The sequence below is a fragment of the Haemaphysalis longicornis genome, unplaced genomic scaffold (genome assembly GCF_048455015.1).
Source record: "Haemaphysalis longicornis isolate Haplotype H1 unplaced genomic scaffold, Haemaphysalis longicornis Haplotype H1 scaffold_1, whole genome shotgun sequence".
Lineage (NCBI taxonomy): Eukaryota > Metazoa > Arthropoda > Arachnida > Ixodida > Ixodidae > Haemaphysalis > Haemaphysalis longicornis.
The window spans coordinates 221,021,544-221,040,711 of NW_027526203.1; positions in this window are offsets into that span (position 1 = coordinate 221,021,544).

The following is a 19,168-nucleotide window of genomic DNA, read 5'->3' on the forward strand; positions in this document are numbered from 1 at the left end:
GCAGACGATGGGTGTTGGGGCAGGCCGGGGGTCATCGTTGCGAGACATGCTGGGAGGGTCGAGTGTCCGGTTGCGGAGCTCCAGCGTAAGAGAACGAAGATCGATGCACCTCCACCAAACTATAGGAGGGTTTTCAGGCTTTATTCTTCAGCCGCACCAGCAGCAGCGGTAGCACCGAAGCACCAAGTCGCGCTGACCAGCAAGTCGAGACGGAGAGCCAACGAGACGAGACTTCTTCTTCGTCCCAGCGATGGCGATGGGACATCCACGAGTTGGTGCCTCTTCCATGTGTGGCTTCTGTGTCACATACCCACGTATTGCGAATGACCAGTGCTGCCCACGCTCCTACATTATTTAAACGAGTATGGTGTTGGCGATGGTCTTCCTTACAATATATATATATATATATATATATAAGCTGGATAATAACGGATAATAAGACTTTTAAGGGACCACAAGAAAACGTCGTATTACCGCGGTGTCGTACGACCGAGCTGCAGATAAATGTCGGCCTAGTAGACGGTCTTACGCGACATGTGGGCTAAGAAATTAACTAAGGTACTATGTTTATCGAGCGCGTTCTAGCGTGATTTGTGAACCTTTAGCTGAAATCTCCACTTTTATAAAAGGCAACGCCTATGTTATGCCCCGCTCTCTTCCATGGTGTCCAGCTAGCCCGCCAACTTAGCGCGGCGCGCTACGCCACACCCGTGCTGTCCGGAGCTATTTACTGCCCGGCAGTCCCGCAACTTGCCCGCGCGAGATAAGGCCGACGTGGTGGTTCAAATGGAGAGACGAAAAGGCGAGAGCAAAACTGCCAAGGCCAAGCGGAAGCAGCACTAGTACAAGGCGGAGATGACAAAAAAAAAACACCATTGCGTACATGGTGGAGACACCCTTTAAACGGTCCCGGGCAGTCGCTATTGAGGCAAGGTGGCCACCACATAGCGGCTTTCGTTTTCCAGAAGACCCAGCGACGCGAAATAAATAAGATATTTCAAACTTCGTGAGTAAACCATGTTGGGGCGAAAATTATAGCGCGGTCTTGCTACAGTGACTTACTGCGGCACCCAGCGAGTGACTCAAAATGGCGGTGCCAACCTGTCTCCCCCTATGCTGCGGACGCGCATGAACTGAGCCACCTACCAAAGAAAGGAGCGGAGTGACAACGCGGTTTTCTAAGACACCGATAAACCGAAAGCAGAGATATAGGGAGAGACAGCGTCGTCAAAGACAGAGAGAGAGCGAGAGAGAGAGAGAGAGAGAGAGAGAGAGAGAGAGAGAGAGAGAGAGAGAGAGAGAGAGAGAGAGAGAGAGAGAGAGAGAGAGAGAGAGAGAGAGAGAGAGAGAGAGAGAAACTTTCTTTTGCAGCCTGTGTCCAAAGGACTGTTCGGCTTCTTGATTAGGTTACAGGGACTATAGTCTTGGCTATCTATTGTCCTGGCGAGTTTTAACGTGGTTCACCAGCGTGGTCCAATAGAGCTCCTCAAGCTCCTTAGGGGATGTGACCGATGCCTCCCAGCAAGTAGGGCGCTTAGTGGCAGGAATTAATTGCAGCTAGGGAAGATCTCAGGGTGCTTTGTATGTTTGGGCATGTCCAGAGGGTGTGTTTATTGTTGGGGTATTGGTCGCAGTGTGAGCATTTTGGTGTGCCTGGAAGCCCGTCTATGTAGTGTTGTATGTGTTGTGTTGGTAGCGTGCCCGTTTGTGAAAAGAAACTTAGATCGAGCTGGTGGAGGAAGCGGCTGTTCGGTCATCGCTGTGGAGATGTGTCGTATGTGTTTTCGCATTCGTCGGTGGCTCGACGGAAGCTTCAAATTCACGGTCCGCCTGCCACCTGAACTTCGTCTTCTCGCGGTTGGCGCGTTGGCGTACTGCTGCCACGTGGGGCCGTCTATGGTTAACTCCCGCTAACGAGTGCCCGCCTGCTTGCTTGCGCCTGTACAGGAAGTGGTCTGGCCCACCGGCGGATATTTGCACATTAAGGAACGTCAAATAGGGGATCACCATAAAGGTCGGGACGAGGCGGCGATGCGGTGTAAATTTATGGGAAACATGTCGGTCCGCGCCAGGATCCGTCGTATGAAGCGGACCGCGTGCACCCGAGCGTCATATCATCTCGTATATTTAATGCATTGTTTCTATAAGTAATTTGCCGGGACCGCGGTGATCTGTTGTAACAAGCGGGTCGTCGTAAGTTCGGGGGACGTACCAGCGGGGTTCTACTGTACACACACACACACACACACACACACACACACACACATATATATATATATATATATATATATATATATATATATATATATATATATATATATATATATATATATATATATATATATATATCAAGGTTGCAGTCGTCAATGCCAGTGCTATTCGGCGTTTTTTCGAAATATTTAATAGGGCCGAATGACGTGTGCTTGTCACGTTTCTTTGATACATCGATAAATAAGCGAAAATATAGGTCGAGAAAAAATCCGCCATTTTTCCGGGAGCGGGACTCGAACCCACATCATCTCCGCATAACCGGTGCGGTGCATTTATATATATATATATATATATATATATGTATATATATATATATATATATATATATATATATATATATATATATATATATATATATATATATAGTGTGAGCTTTGTTTGAGGCTACAGCTTGTCTGCCACCATAGGTAGCAATTGCTCACTATCATCACCACCGGCTTGAGGGGATCACTTCTTCATTTCTTGTACATACTCACCATCATTGACGAGCCCGATTCTTCGGAGATCATCATCAGTGCTTGGGCTTGATCGCCATCTTGTGTTCAGGGCACCGCCTGTGCTCTGTCCATCAGCTCAAGCTGGGTAGGCAGACAGGGGCTGGACAGCAGCATCTCCTATTTCTCTTGTTGGGTAGTTGACGGGAAGAGAGGAGGATGCTCAGGGCTAAAGTCCCACACCGCGATTACGGGGCGGAGTCTTCCTGCTTGTGAGCAATATTTACATTTATTGTTGTAGCGATTCGGGTGAATTAAGTGAAGACGCGTCGGGTGTGGGAAGGAGACGGATTGTATATGCCGTAGGGTATACAGTTTCTTTTTCTCGGGAAAGGTCAGGGTAAGGCAAAGGAAGGGTCTGTCTCTGAAGGCGATAATTCTGGGTTATGTCCCTGAACGAGACGAGCGGGTTATTGTCCTCGTGCAGCTCTATAGCACAGCGGGTAAAAGCGCAAGCTTGTTGTTGGGCGTATTTCTTGCCCTCCATGGAAGCGTGGGCGGGTGTCCAGATTTCAACTGTTTAAAGCTGAAGGGTTCAACTATATCTGCTTCCGAGGATATTTCACTGGCTGTCCATGAAACAGGTCCGAAGCTGTGGTAAGTGCCAAAATTTTACCACAACAGCGAATAAGGTACTCTGGTGTATGACCAGCTAAAATTAAAAAAAAACAAAGCTCGCATATTTGGCCCAACGCACAGAATAAGCCAGTGGCAATAAAACAATCCCATGACGATTTACCTGCAGATGCCAGGAATTCCGATGCGTGACGCATCAGGAATACTACACCGCTTTCATTACTGTGGTTCAATGCGGGAAGTATTGTTAACGGATAAATTAGAAGAGTTATTGTTGTTGTACTTCCCTGATGTAGTAGTTATAAGACAAATGGGGCTATACTGGCATACATAATTTGGGAGTAATTCCTTTGTCCTAGGCGCTATGACGTACGGATAGGGACAGTCGAGGAGGAGGCGTAGCTATTGCCACAAAAAAAATCGCACCAATCCACACTGTGAATGTGGTTGGAAAGCAAAGCTGCAAACGGCACTTACAACAATTATCCATGCGACGTCCATTAAAGGGACACTGAAAGGCATTTTGAGCACACTAAATAAACTAGCGCAATCGTTAGATTGGGTCGTCAACGTCATCTGTGCGAAGTATTACTCTTTTACGCACAACGGAAAGCTCACACTTTTGTTGCAAAGTTCGTCGCTTTATTCTCACACTTCCCTTCGTGTTTTTGGACGCCGCCATCTTCACATGTCTACGTCATCGATTCCCAGATGTTCGTGATGAGCTATACATCCTGCTATTGGGCGGCGTTTTCATGCACTTCCGCAAAGAGATGAATCGCCTGCTCAGTGTCGGCTCGCCGGCTGATCTGCCAGTGGAGTGCCGGAGTGCTTAGACATTTTACGACAAACGAAACAAGTGTAAACACACGCTTAACCGTTTGTATTGAATGCAACAGAGCCATAACACTACATGGATATTCTCTTACTTGAGTACGTTCCATAAAAGAAAGCGTTGAAGCCCCGTGGCACTTCTTTCGTGCAACCGCACAGAACTCCCTGAGCTGAATACCCGGAGTAAAGATGGTTGTGGTTCTTTTCCCCGAAACCGGTGTCGATCAGGAACCCAATCGCCCGGGCTCCGGTTAATTTGGCAGGAGGCTGGTAGGGCGATGGTGTTGAAGGCTTGGAAATGGCAGTCGAATTGACGAACTCGAGGCGTTGAGGTTGATTAAGTGAAACGGAAGTTTATCTACAGCTATTTACAGTAGGATAACTGGATACATGAGTAGTAAAAAGAAAAACTTCAAACTTCAGCTAGACGCTAGCTCCGAGTGTGCACAAATCACTCCAGCTCCTCAACTTCGTTTAACTCTCCTATTCTCGGAGCGTACACAAACCGCTCGAGAAACGACGGCCGAGACTCTGTCTCGCCGCAAGATCCTAATAGTTGCCCCGTACGGCGCTGTACCCTAAACTTCCGAAGCGATCTTAACCTTTGGCCTATGGGGCTCACAAATCCCAAGCTAGCTTTAACGGTCGAGACTCCTTGTACCGCCGGGAACTGCCCAGCTCAGCGCTCAGAAAAGAACGATTTCTAACAGCCAAGTTCGGCCTTATAACACCTCGAGATCACACTCTCTCGGGAACGCCCCTCTAGGGTTCGTACACGCGCAAGGGAGTGCCCAAATTCACGAAGACAGCTGCCACTCAGCGCGCTACGGAATATTCAATGAGGCACCGCCATCTTTGGGTCAACGGCACGCTCGCGGCCGAGCAGGTGCGCACTACCTCGCGGGGTGAGAGTGAAAGGCGGCGACAGTGCACTGGGCCGCCCGGAGCGCGTTAACAATGGTGACTCGCGTTGCACGCGCTTCGACGCGGGTAATTCCACCACCTCCGCGCATCACGTCGACGGTTCTCAGAATCCGGCGGCGCCGTCTGCTTTCTCAATGGGGGATTATCCCCGTGGTATTCGGTGGGCCAGAGAATCCGTCTCCCGTCCGCGCCGTGACGAATTGGCGACGGCTGTGGCGTAGAGTCCACAGTATTGAGCCCCCAGACAGAGTGGCGGGTTCTAACGCGCAGCCCGGGCGCCTGGCCGCCGATCTCGTAAGTGGACCTTGCACCTGGGTTTACGGATACATTTTATTCAACTTCAAAACAATCCAGAGATGCGTTTCGAACGAACACAGCGTCACAACATCTGTTGCAAGTCTGAACCATGATTGACAGACGATGGGTTGCCTCCTCCTGCCCGTCGTAAATTCGGCACTCACCTTGCGCGCGGTCTGCGGGGACGAACATCAAGTCACTTAACTCTGGCGCACACTGCAAATACCCCATGCGAGGTGGAGTCGTACGTCGCACGAGACAGATAATCCATACCATGGGAGGCGCTATCCACCCGCAGAAGCATAACGTCGTATTTCATAGCGAAACAGGCGTCTACAACAGACATACCATCGCCTCCTGTAATGCCAAACGCATCTCGCACTTCCCAATGGGAGCGAGTGGTACGCCTGCAGTGCCCACATGTCGTGAGGTGGGGCCCCGAGCTGAACCGGGATCACGCAACCGTAAATGACTTCTAGAACGGTTTGTGCCTTGTTGAAATGCCAAGGCAACCGATGTTTGAGATTGTCAAAGAAATGGAGCTCACTCCAGCGCTAGAAAGCTCAGAGCCGCGGCGGAGCATGTTTTGCCAATGTTGCCGCTCTCCACCACGCGTCGCCCCAAGCTGAACTGGTCACATGATTGAAGCGTTTTGTGCATGGGTTCTGTATCGGCTTAAAATGTCTTTTCCACATGCCGCCGTCAGGAATTACCACCGCCGCAAAATAAGACCCGGCACCAGCAGGGCCACATCTGATAAGGCGCTTTTTGGATAAACAGTGCGCGGTGCATGAAAGGAACCGAGCGCACGATCCTCCCCGAGCGGCTGCGAGTTCGGCGCCGATAAAAAGTCACGTGCCGCCATAGCAACTGCGGCAACGTACACCGCGAAAGGGAAAGGCCAGGCCGCCGCACACATGCGGCCAGATTTTTTGTTCGCTTTTCCAGCCTTGAGCGGACTGCGGGATTCATGGTGTCAACAAAGCTTATCCGTAGCAGACGCTGAGGAGCGCAATAGCGGAAGTACGTCACCGCTGAGGAGTGCAACATCATGGGAGGGAAGGGTAACGCGCCGTCAACAGCGAAGAATAAGTTGAAAGGAGGAGGAAACGCGGCGCGACGATAATGCGCGGTTTTTGATTTACAATTTCTCAGCTAATACTCATCGCTTTAACACAATTCTTGCGGGAGGAGATTGCTAATACATTGCTTTATTTGGTCACATGTACAGGTCCGCGCAGAAGTAAATGGAGCACGGGAGCGGTGGCCGAACTGCATCGCTGTGCCGCGTATGGGCGCCGACGGGAACCAAGGAGCGCCCGTATAAGTGACGCGTATTGTCGTCAGCGGCCATGACGACAGTGCTCGTCTCGGTCATTTTGGAGCCCTGACGGAGGTTTCTTGCAGGAATTTGAGGTCATGTGGTGAAGCCATCTTTTGCTACACAGTGGTGTTCAAAGCTGCAACAAATTCCTAACAAATATAAGGTGCTCGTTAAAAATAACAACGTCGGTTTTAATGCGACCACAAAATATGCGCCCTATGAGGCCCGCTGTAAAAAAGACAGTGACTGTATTTATTCTTTACGGCGTTCTTTAAGACATACAATATCCACCCCATGGGCATTTGGTATTTTCCTTCCTTCAGAACAGACCTGAACTGAGTGGCAGCAGAAACTTGGGAGAAGCCCCCCAAAAAAAAACAATGTTTGAAGCGAGATTTTTTTTTTCGGAATAAAAAAAATTTTTGTGAATATGCTTTCTACATTGTCCAAGGCAATTTTGTTGCCGGCTTACAAAAAAATTACATCGCAATGACATTCTATGCCAAACCGCAGTGGCCTACAATTTTATGCCGCCCTTTACAGGGCGCAACAATGCACGTTTCCGAGCGCGCGAGGCTTGGTCCAGCTCAACAGCGGCGGATTCGGTGGCCGCTGATGCGTGCGAGCGCAATAGGGACCGGAACCTGGAGTTTGCCGCGCGACACTAGCGCCATTTTTTCCCCGTAGTGACGGAAAACGGAAGTTATGGACTAAAAAAAAAAGAACGTGCCGCAGCTGTGAGCGCGATGCCCACAGCTGCGGCACGTTTTTTTTTGTTTGTTTGTTTTTAAGCGTGAGCGCTTTTTTTGCTTGCCGCGAGTGTTTCCCGAGGCAGTAGGGCTCGAACGTTAATTACCTCATTTAGGTTAATTAGTTAATTATTGATTAGTCAGATTGGGTTAAAAGTCAAAGTGATGTCAATAGGGGTTGTAAGGTATCAAATTAAAGGTCTCGATTAGTGGAATCACGTGGTAATAGTCATGAGGTAAGCACGTGAGTCATAGATTGGGTTAAAAGTAAAAGTGATGCGACTAGGGCTTGTGAGGTATCAAATTAAAGGTCTCGATTAGGGGAATCACGAGAGAGAAATTAAAAACTGCTTACTGGTTATGGTCACGAGATAGTCACGTGAGTCACGAATTGGGTTAAAAGTCAAAGTGGTGCCACTAGGGCGTGTGGGGTATCAAATTAAAGGTCTCGATGAGGGGAATCAGGGGGACAAATTACGAATTGCGTCCTGGTCATAGTCATGAGACAGTCATGTGAGTCATGGATTGGGTTAACAGTCAATGTGAGGCCACTAGGGCTTCTGAGGTATCAAATTAAAGGTCTTAACGAATGGAATCGCGTGGGATAAGTTAAAAATTGCTTCCTTGTCATAGTCATGAGACAGTCATGTGAGTCATGGATTGGGTTAAAAGTCAAAGTGATGCCACCAGGGCTTGTGAGGTATCAAAATAAAGGTCTCGATGAGGGGAATCATGGACAAATTAAAAATTGCATCCTACTTATAGTCACGAGCTAGTCACGTGAGTTATAGATTGGGTTAAAAGTGAAAGTGGTGCCACTAGGGCTTCTGAGGTATCAAATTAAAGGTGTCGATAAGGAGAATTACGTGGGACAAATTAAATATTGCTTCCTGCTTATATTCATGGGATAGTGACGTGAGTCATAGATTGGGGTAAAAGTCAAAGTGATCCCCTAGAGCTTGTTATCGTCGTCCCGAATGTAAAAAGCAAGTTGCACATTCGAGATGGGGTCTGATGGGGTGTTGAAACGTGTGCTAGGAATGTGTGTTCGCGCTGGTAGTGAAAGCGACAATAGCATATCTGCACAAGATCCCGGCATCCCAAAGTCCAAATTGGGCCATGAGTCGTTCGGGGAAAATTCGTTTTTTAAGCTCGCCGCGAGCAGACTTGTTCAGTTTCACTACAGGTGCCGTCATGGGACTGTTCAGTTTGTGCTTCCTTCAAGCTCCCCTATTCTAAGGGAAGATTTTGCGCGTCTTCAATATTACTGGGGACTTTCTGACCAGTTTCGGAATGAAAACAGAATGAGCTCTGCATGCTGAGTGGTCGACGCAGCTCCGGTGCTTCCGAATAGGACGTTATCTACCGGGGCCCGATCGCGAAAGGAAGCCACATCTCTTACCGCACATTGGGCAGGGGTCGTTCGCTTTCGCGAAAAAAAAAAGGCTGTTTGGGTGTATTTTCACAAGCAATAAACACCTTTTCCTGATTTAGCGTCAAGAAAACTATAAAGGAATGCTACCAACAAATGTTTTGAAAAGCTCTTCAGCAGCCCTTTAAAAGCATGTCGAGCTTTTAATATGTTTAGAATCGTGTTTTTTCTATTTCCGATATTTTCCTAAAAAAACATGAAAAGAACATTTTTTTCACGGCCTTCACTATTTGATGGAAATTACAACTCTACTGTGGTGGCATCTCCTTGCAATTCGAAATGAAGCTTTTGTCTTATATACAAAAAATAAATATATTCGTTTGTTTTGTTTGTTTATTGCTACTTTGTTACTTGTGGCTGATATGCCATGTGAAGCAACGTACTTAGCACCAACACAATAATGTACCAGGATGGTAAACATATCTATGGTGCTTTACGTTTTTATGGTAGTGAACAAATATACACATGACGAACCAGCGCGCTTCGGAAGCCTTTTACATCCCTTGGCAGTCTTACAGCAGTAACTGAAAATAGCACCCGCTGCAGTGGCTCAGTTATGCTGCTGAGCCCAAGGACGCGGGTTTGATCCCGTTCGCGATCTCTGCTTTTCTTATGGAGGAGAAAAAAAGGCGATCGTATGTCGAGATTTCGTCGCGCGTTAAAGGTGCGCAGGTGCTCAAAAGTAATCCAGAGCCCTCGTGGCCCACGTGCACAGCCGCGGCGCGTAAACTCTCATAACTTGAATTTAAAAAGGCCCTATATCTCCGTCCTTTGCTGCAAATGCCATCGAAAGACAGTAGTCGTCTGCCATCCGAGCCTGTAAAACCCCCTTGTGTCCCCCCCACCCTGGTCTCTTCCGCTCCCCCTCTACCACCATAGATGCAGTCGAAGTTTGCTCAATTTGATCCGACTCTCCTGCGTTCGCTGCATCTGTTCAGAGCTCTTTTTTCTATGGCTCTTTGGCGCGAATTAACAGCCCCCCAAAAAAGCAACACACAGCGCCTCAAGAAAGCAAGCAGTGCTTGCTCCAAAGTAGTGGATAGGGAGCGTCGTGCTGCTAGGGGGGAAAGAAACTCGAGCCACCGTCGGGAAAAGAGTTGTCAATCATGAAGCTGAGGAATTTGAAAGGCCGGTGAAGTAAAAATATAATATTTTCCAGCAGTCCCATGACGGCACCTGATTGCAGCGCCAGACTTTCCTGTAGTGAAATTTGTTATAAACGACTTCATGCTCTAGACAGTATGTTGCAAGCCACCGACAGAGCGAGTAACGCCAGTCACGTGATGTGCCGTCCAGAATGACTGTCCCCAAGAATACTCGTGGCGACGTCACCCACTTCTTAGGGAATGCGCGGCGCAACAGCGCCATGATGCGCCCTGCAAGACGTTTCGAAGGGTTACTCTTTTAACGTGACAGCTCTATACTGTCTTTTCTGCTCCTTAAAAGTGTAATGAATAAATCGACATGCATGTATTCCAATATACAGATACCTGTTTGTGTCGTCTCGGTACAACTATTCACAACTATCTGAACACTGGCACCACGATTTGTAAACTATTCCACCATAAAAATAAGGAAAGTTTAGGAGAGGCTGTGACCAGCTCTTTCGTGCAACCGGTAACGCCATCTTAGGAGTGTTCACTTGTTCTTGTATTTTGAGCCCATTCTCCCTTTGGTTCTCCTTAAGTTGCTTCTCACTTCGTCTTCTCCAACTGTGCCTCTCAACCTGTGGAAGCAATTTTGTAGCTTCGGCAGCAACGAAAATTGATCACTTGGATTTTTTCAGCTTGTCCCGCAAAACGACATATTGCCGCACTAGCGACGCCGCAGCTGCGAATTCGTTTGTCAATTCGCACCATATAGAGCGGGCTTATGGCACCCTACTTGCATTTACGCTTAGGGCAATAGATCCATTTTTGCCACAAGTGTGGTTCCAGAACATGAATACTCATCCGCCCACTTTCATTCCAATACCGTATCAATTCGAGGCGCAGACAAAGAAGTGGCTATGATTATCATTGTAACGATCGTCCTTCTGCAGCTCTGCTAGACAACTTGTACCTCATCACATAGCTTAGCTTTGAGGCTGACTTCATTCGACTGTTACAGTATATATGCCCAAATCCGAGTAACGGTTTTTGCAGTGGCTCAGAAAAATCAGCCCGCATTTAGAAAGATCCCCGTACAAATATTTTCTGGGGTGGGCTGACAGCAACACATGTGAAGTTCCCACTGCGTTCCCTCCTCACCCTTGTGTTACTTCACCATCGCGCAACGCATGGGCCAACTACATTATGCAACCGGCCAGCGCGGACGGTGTGGAAGCCGTGTATTGGCACGGAGTCTTCTGAGAAGGCCGCATTACCTTGGTTACACAAGCGGCTGCCATAGAAATGCTGCACCTTATCAATATTATTTTATTTTATGAGCAATAATATGGATTACGATCGAAACTGTGTAGCATATGTTATACAACTCCCAGACGGCAGATCAAATTATCTTTCGAGCGAATGACATTTGCTTTATGTCAATGTTTCAGCGCTACACGACAACACCGAAGGACGTTTGAGACGAATGATATTTAGCGGCGAACCGTGGTTCGGGAGCTCATTCAGCGGCGAATAGAGTGGCCTCGACAGCAGCGCCGCATCAACAGTGAAGAAAGTTCACTAATACACCAAAAAATACGGTTTCTAAAAAGTATCAGCAAACATATTTCCCCTTCATATTGTGTTTAAAATAAAGAAAGGCAAACAAGTACTATGTAAAGATAAAATCGCGCCCACAATGTGCGCTGTACCCTAATACGGATTCTTCGCGGACTTGTGTCGGCTTGTAATATCAACTGATGTCACCTAAACTGGTGATCTTTCTAACTTTATTTAAAGATATTCCTTCGTTATCTTTTCAAAAAATAGATTGTATGAAAACATTCTAGATGGAGACCTTTCATTTGATCTCCCCCAAGCCCCAGTAGCGTCACACTCACGTTTAACCCAACCTATGACTCACGTGACTATCTCATGAGTATAACTAGGAAGCAATTTTTAATTTGTCACATGTGATTCCCCTCGTGGAGACCTTTAATTTGATACCTCACAAGCCCTACTGGCACCACTTTGACTTTTAAACCAATGTGTGACTCACGTTACCATCTCATGACTATAAACAGTAAGCGACTTTTAATTTGTCCATGATTCCCCTCATCGAGGCCTTTATTTTGATACCTCACAAGCCCTAGTGACCTCACATTACCTTTTAACCTAATCCATGACTCACATGACTATCTTATGACTATGACCAGGAAGCGAATGTTACTTTGTGCCCCATGATTCCACTCATCGAGACCTTTAATTTGATACCTCACAAGCCCTAGTGGCACCATTTTGACTTTTAACCCAATCTATGACTCATATGACTGTCTCATGACTATGACCAGGAAGCAATTTTTAACTTGTCCCACGTGATTCCACTCATTAAGACCTTTAATTTGATACCTCACAACCCCTAGTAGTCTCATATTAACTTTTAACCTAATCCATGACTCACATGACTGTCTCATGACTATGACCAAGAAGAAATTTTTAACTTGTCCCACGCGATTCCACTCATCGAGACCTTTAATTTGATACCCCACAAGCCCTAGTGGCACCACTTTGACTTTTAACCCAATCTATGACTCACATGTCTCATGACTATGACCAAGAAGCAATTTTTAACTTGTCCCACGTGATTCCACTCATTAAGACCTTTAATTTGATATCTCACAAGCCCTAGTGGCCTCACATTGACTGTTAACCCAATCAATGACTCACATGACTGTCTCATGACTATGACCAGGAAGCGAATTTTACTTCGTGCCCCATGATTCCCCTAATCGAGACCTTTAATTCGATACCCCACAAGCCCTAGTGGCACCACTTTGACTTTTAACCCAATCTATGACTCATATGACTGTCTCATGACTATGACCAGGAAGCAATTTTTAACTTGTCCCACGTGATTCCACTCATTAAGACCTTTAATTTGTTACCTCACAAGCCCTAGTGACCTCACATTGCCTTTAACCTAATCCATGACTCACACGACTGTCTCATGACTATGACCAGGAAGCGAATTTTACTTTGTGCCCCATGATTCCACTGATCGAGACCTTTAATTTGATATCCCACAAGCCCTAGTGGCACCACTTTGACTTTTAACCCAATCTATGACTCATATGACTGTCTCATGACTATGACCAGGAACCAATTTTTAACTTGTCCCACGCGATCCCACTCATGGAGACCTTTAATTTGATACCCCACAAGGCCTAGTGGCACCACTTTGACTTTTAACCCAATCTATGACTCACATGACTGTCTCATGACTATGACCAGGAAGCAATTTTTAACTTGTCCCACGTGATTCCACTCATTAAGACCTTTAATTTGATACCTCACAAGCCCTAGTGGCCTCACATTGACTGTTAACCCAATCAATGACTCACATGACTGTCTCATGACCATGACCACGAAGCGAATTTTTTTTGTTCCCCATGATTCCCCTAATCGAGACCTTAAATTTGATATCCCACAAGCCCTAGTGGCACCACTTTGACTTTTAACACAATCTATGACTCACATGACTATCTCATGACTATGACCAGGAAGCAATTTTTAACTTGTCCCGCGTGATTCCACTCATTAAGACCTTCAATTTGATACCTCACATGCCCTAATGACATCAATTTGACTTTACCCAGTCAATGACCACTAATTAATTAATTAACCTAAATTTTAAGTAATTAAAATGAACGCGTGTCGCCCGGACCTAGTTTCTGGCAAAAAAATGTGCGTGTCACGTGACCAACATCATCACGGTAACGAGAGGTTGCACTTTTAATCTGCCCGTAAACACGCGTGCTCCACATTCACACGCCAGGAAATACCCAGTTCAGTTTTGCGATTTTCTTCCGCTGGTGGCGCTGTTGAACGGCGCCGGCAGCGCCACCTGTCCCACGTTCTTGCCCCTAAAGGCTGTCGCGCCCAGGATGACACGCCAGCGGAGCGGCGATTAAGCATATCAGATAGGGCGGCTGGGGCAGTGCGAACACACTCTTAGACCGGCGCTCCTTGGTTCCCGTCGGCGCCCATACACGGCGCAGCGATGCAGTTCGGCCACCGCTCCCGTGCTCCGCTTACTTCTGCGCGCACCTGTACATCTATGTATCGGCGGAAAGTATTTGAGGACCCCTTTAAATTGAGTAACGTCGCTTTACGAAGAATGACCGATCCAGTGGAGCAGCACGAGGAGAAGCAGGAGGAGAACAGGGAGGAACAGCAGGAGGATGAAGTACTTCTATTCAGATTTTAAAGCAAAGTTTATACCCCTACCCCCCAAGGGTTCTTTCGCGACCATTGGTGTCAACAGAAAACTCCTGCCAATAAATAAAAGAATTTACTGGCCCCACAGGAATCGAACCTGGAACTAAAAGCGTAACAATGCGAGAGCCCGTTGTCTTAACGAATCAGCTACGAGCCACGCGGAGACGGTGAAGACAGGTGGTGGACTCACGAAGCACAGCTACGGGTTTGCCCCTGCATTCTCGCTGAATACCACGTGATTGCGTCACGCGACCTCACGCGCCGCTGTGCGCTCCATCGATGGCACGTCTAGCGGCCCTGTGACAGCCTTGCGCATATGTTAGGAGTTACAAAAATTAAAGGAAGCTCACACCAACGCATGGCATCTCACTTCTAGTACGCCAGTGTGCTAAAGCCTGTCGCCTCCAGTGCTCCTGACAAAAATCACAGTTCTTTGTCTCCCCGCCCTCACGCCAAACGACACTTCAAGTAACACATCCAGATACTCCTTGATGGCCAGGCCATCACTGCAAGCCCCAGCATCAATATCCTGGCCCTACATCTCCAAGAGGGGGGGAAACAACATCTTTACTCGCCGGCTAAAAGGTCACGGTGGCTCTCACTCCCTCGCTAGGAGGGGGGTGCCGGCCGCGACTGCTGGCGTGTGATCGCCGCCAGCGCAAACTGCGCGGCGGCTTTCTGTGCGTCCTTGTCCGTCTCGCGCACCGCACGCGCGAGATGGGGCGGTAGTATATTCGTTCCCGCTTCCGCGTCATTGCACTCCCACATCATGTGGGTCATGGTCGCCCTCGCGGCCCCGCACACCGCACACTGGTCCGTGATGTATCGTTCGGGCGTGACATGCACGGCCCACACCGGGGTCCACGTCGCTCCCACTTGGAGTTGTCGGAGGAGCGCCGCCTCCTGCCGGGTGAGGTCCGGGTGCGGCGCAGGGTAGCGTTTACGTTGCTCCCTGTGCCATTCCAGGACCCCTCCATACGTTGTAATCGGGGCGGGCTCCTGTTCTTCCACCACCTCGTCTTCTGCGTTGTCGTTGTCGTCTCTGGCATCGTTGTTTTCTTTGGCCGCACGAGGGAGGTGACGCGGCGCGCCGGCCGACGGGGCGTCCGGTTAGCGCCCTCGCCGCCCTGTCCGCGTCCTCGTTGCGGTTGCGAACGGGTCCCACGCTGCCCATGTGGGCCGGGAACCATCGCAAGGTTATCGGCGTCCGCGAGTCCAGGGCTCCGCACACCCTCACTGCGTTCACACACACTTGGTTCCTTGCGAAATTGGCGATTGCCTCCCTCGAGTCACTTAGCACCGTCGTGCATCCTCTGGCGGTTGCCGCCAGCGCTATGGCCGTTTCCTCCGCCTCCGTGGCCGTCTCGACACGCACGCTGCACGCCGCGACGACTCTGCCGGTGGTTGCTTGCACGACCGCCGCCGTGTAGGCATGTCGGCGGTTGTCGGGGTATCGGGCCACGTCGACGTACATGGCGCCGGCGTCGTCATCGTACGCCTCTGCCAGGGTGCGAGCCCTGGCCAGGCGACGCTCATGGTTCTCTGTTGGATCCATGTGCCGTGGGATCGGTGCGACGCGGATGCTGTCGCGGGCCTCGCGCGCCAGCGGCAGCCGCCTCTTGCTCTCCCGCAGCCTCGTTTCGTGTCCTACCGCGACAAGGATGGCCCTGCCCGTGCGCGTCGTTTCCAGTCTGGCTATCTGCGCCGTTGCTTGCGCCTCTATGATCTCGCTCAGCGTGTTGTGCAAGCCTAAGTCGAGCATGTTCTGTGTATTTGTGTGGGTGTATAAGCCCAGCGCAGCTTTGTATGCCCGGCGTATGAGAGCGTCGAGCTTATTGCGTTCGGCCGTGGTCCAGTTGTGAAAGGCGGCCACGTACGCCAGGTGGCTTATGACGAACGACTGGACCAGCCTCAGCGTGCTGCGTTCCTTCATGCCGGCGTGCCTGTTGGCAATCTTCTTGACGAGGCCGAGTGCTCGGCTTGCTTTGATTTGCAGTAGCTTGACGGTGTGAGCGTTGCGTCGGTGTTCGTGGATGTGTAGTCCGAGGACTCTGATGGTCTCTACCACGGGTATGGCCGACCCGTCACCCGTGCGCACTTGGATGTTTGCCGCCTTCCCGTTCTTGGGGCTTCGCGGGGCCTTCAGGATTAGTAGTTCCGACTTGGCGGGGGAGCATTGCAGCCCCGTTCCCTCGAGCTGGTCTTCGACCGCTTTCACCGCGCACTGGAGCGAGTCTTCGATCTCTCCGTCGCTGCCGCCCGGCACCCAGATGGTGATGTCGTCGGCGTAGATTGTGTGGTTGACGTTGGGGGCGGTGCCGAGGCGTTCCGCAACCCCGATCATCACCAGGTTGAACAGCGTCGGAGAGATCACCGCTCCTTGCGGCGTGCCCACGCTGCCCAACGTTTTCGTTGGTAGTTCTAAGTCTCCGGCCACGATGGTCGTTGTGCGTGCCGTGAGAAAGCCTCTAATGTAGGCAAACGTCCTCCTTCCCATGTTGAGGCGGGACACCTGCCGTAGTATGGCGTCGTGGCGAACGTTGTCGAAGGCGCCTTTTAGGTCCAGGCCCAGGACGGCGGCGTTGTCGACGGATCTCTTATTATCAATAATATCGTGCTTGATAAGCAGCATGGCGTCTTGCGTGCTGAGGCCCGCACGGAAGCCGAGCATCGTGTTGGGATAGTGCTCGCCGTCATCTCCAAGAGTGACAGCATTAATCAAACCATACACATGATCTGGCGAGTTGCCACCAAGAAGCGAGGCCTTAAGGAATCGGATACCTTTCGATTAATTCAAGCTTTTGTCCTCTGGAGAATCACTTACGTCAACCCTCTGTCTTCTTCTAGGCAAGGAGGACATAAAGATGCTTTATATAGTTATTAAAAAGGTGGTTGAGCAAGCCATTGGTCTTCCCTGAGTGCGTCCACAGAGAGGCTGCTTAGCACGGGGCTCCACAAACCCGTAGATGGGCTTGGTGAGTCCACCACCTGTCTTCCCCGACTCCGCGTGGGCTCGTAGCTGAATCGGTAAGACAACGGGCTCTCGCTTTGCTACGCTATTAGTTCCAGGTTCGACTCCTGGTGGTGCCAGTAAATTCTTTAATTTATTCGCGGGAGTTTTCTGTTGACACCAACGGTCGTGAAAGAACCCTTGGGGGTATAGGTATAAATATTTGATTTAATGAAGCTTTGCTTTAAAAGAGGCGGGGTGATTGTAACAATGTTCAGCATGGTTGCGTCTTTGAATGACGCACACACACACAAACAAAAGCTAACAAGAGAAAACACAGGGTAACTGAAATGGTGAATTTCCGCAAAATGGTTACAGAGGGAGTTTTTAAAGAATGTGACGCCAGTGATAGCAGCGATAGTGGCTGGAAGGTAATTGCACTCATTTGCAGTTTTCGGGATGAATGATTCAAAGTACAAATTCGTGCGTACGCTGGGAACGTCAACTTTAAACTGATGGTCGTTGCGTGAGGAAACGTACGTTGGAGGCTGGAAAATAATGGTGCTAAGAGACGGGATACAATGGAAAATCTTAAGGAACCGGCAAAGGAGCGAGATTTTACGCCGCAGTGAGAGAGCGGGTTAGTGAAGATTGGCTTTCATTGAGGTAACACTGGACGTACTCTGATGGAGGCTAAAAGCAAAAACGCCCGTGTGTACGAGATTTCGGCGCACGTTAAAGATCCCCAGTTGGTCAAAATTAATCCGGAGCCCTTCACTACGGCATGCCTCATCGCCTGCGTTGCGTCAGCGCGTTAAACCCTACAATCAATCAATCAACACTGGACGTACGATGGAAGTTTGACATGATAAAACGGGCAGAGGGATTTTGAATCGACTCGATGGTGTCAGCTAGGCAGTTAGTATGAGCGTCCCAGAATGTTGACGCGTACTCGAGTTTAGGTCAGACTAATGTTTGATAAAGCAAAAGTTTAAGTTTAGTCGGAGCCAAAGAAAAGTTTCTCCGGAGATAACCTAAAGTGCGATATGCGGTATTTGTAATTAGAATTTGAATTTATTTCATTGTGTGTGACAATAAGAATGTGTACAATACAAGATTTCAGAAGGAGGTCCTAGAGAGAGAGAGAATGGTTTAATGACACTGACGAGGTTTGTCCAGCAAAGGGCCTGACATGCTACGTCAGGTGAAAAATGAAACGATTGAGAAAAAAAAAACAAGAGAAAAATAATAATAATAAAAGCAAGAAGGGGAGATAGAAAGAAGGAAAAATCAGAGAAAGAAAAAGTATGGTGACAATTGGGGTCGCAAGCAAGTTCAAGAGTTTGGTAATAAAAGAAAAATGTTGAAGTATACTCGAGAAAATGTTCGCTTGAAGATGACAGAGTTCTGAGTTCACGGAGTAGTCTCACGGGAACGTGGCACATTCAGCGTTACCATCGCAGCCATGATGAAGACATACACACGCGAAATGTTCACTTTGACATACCACAGAGGTTAAAAGTTTTAAGATGAGGACCGTGGTTCTATATCACACGTATGGCCGATGTTCACTACTGTTAAAGAGTGTTGACGAGACCTGAACTACGGAGGAAGCTGAGAAAGGCTTTCGTCACACGTGAGGCCATTTTAGCAGATGACCAGGGGCCAAGCACATCATGCAGCGTAAGACGTGATGTGGGTAGTTTGCCCAGAGTCACTGTCAAAGAGAGTCTGGGTGTATCGTATCGTCTACACACACAGATGACATGGTGGACGTCTTCTGGACAGTGGCAGACTTCGCACAAGGGTGAGCTGGACTGCTGAAGCTTAAAACGGAAAAGGCGTGTGTAGGCGACGTTCAAACGTAGGCGGTGTATTACAGCTGCGTCGTGCTTGTTGAGACCAGGGGGTAACCGGAAAGTACATTCTGGGTCAAGGGAGTAGAGTGGTG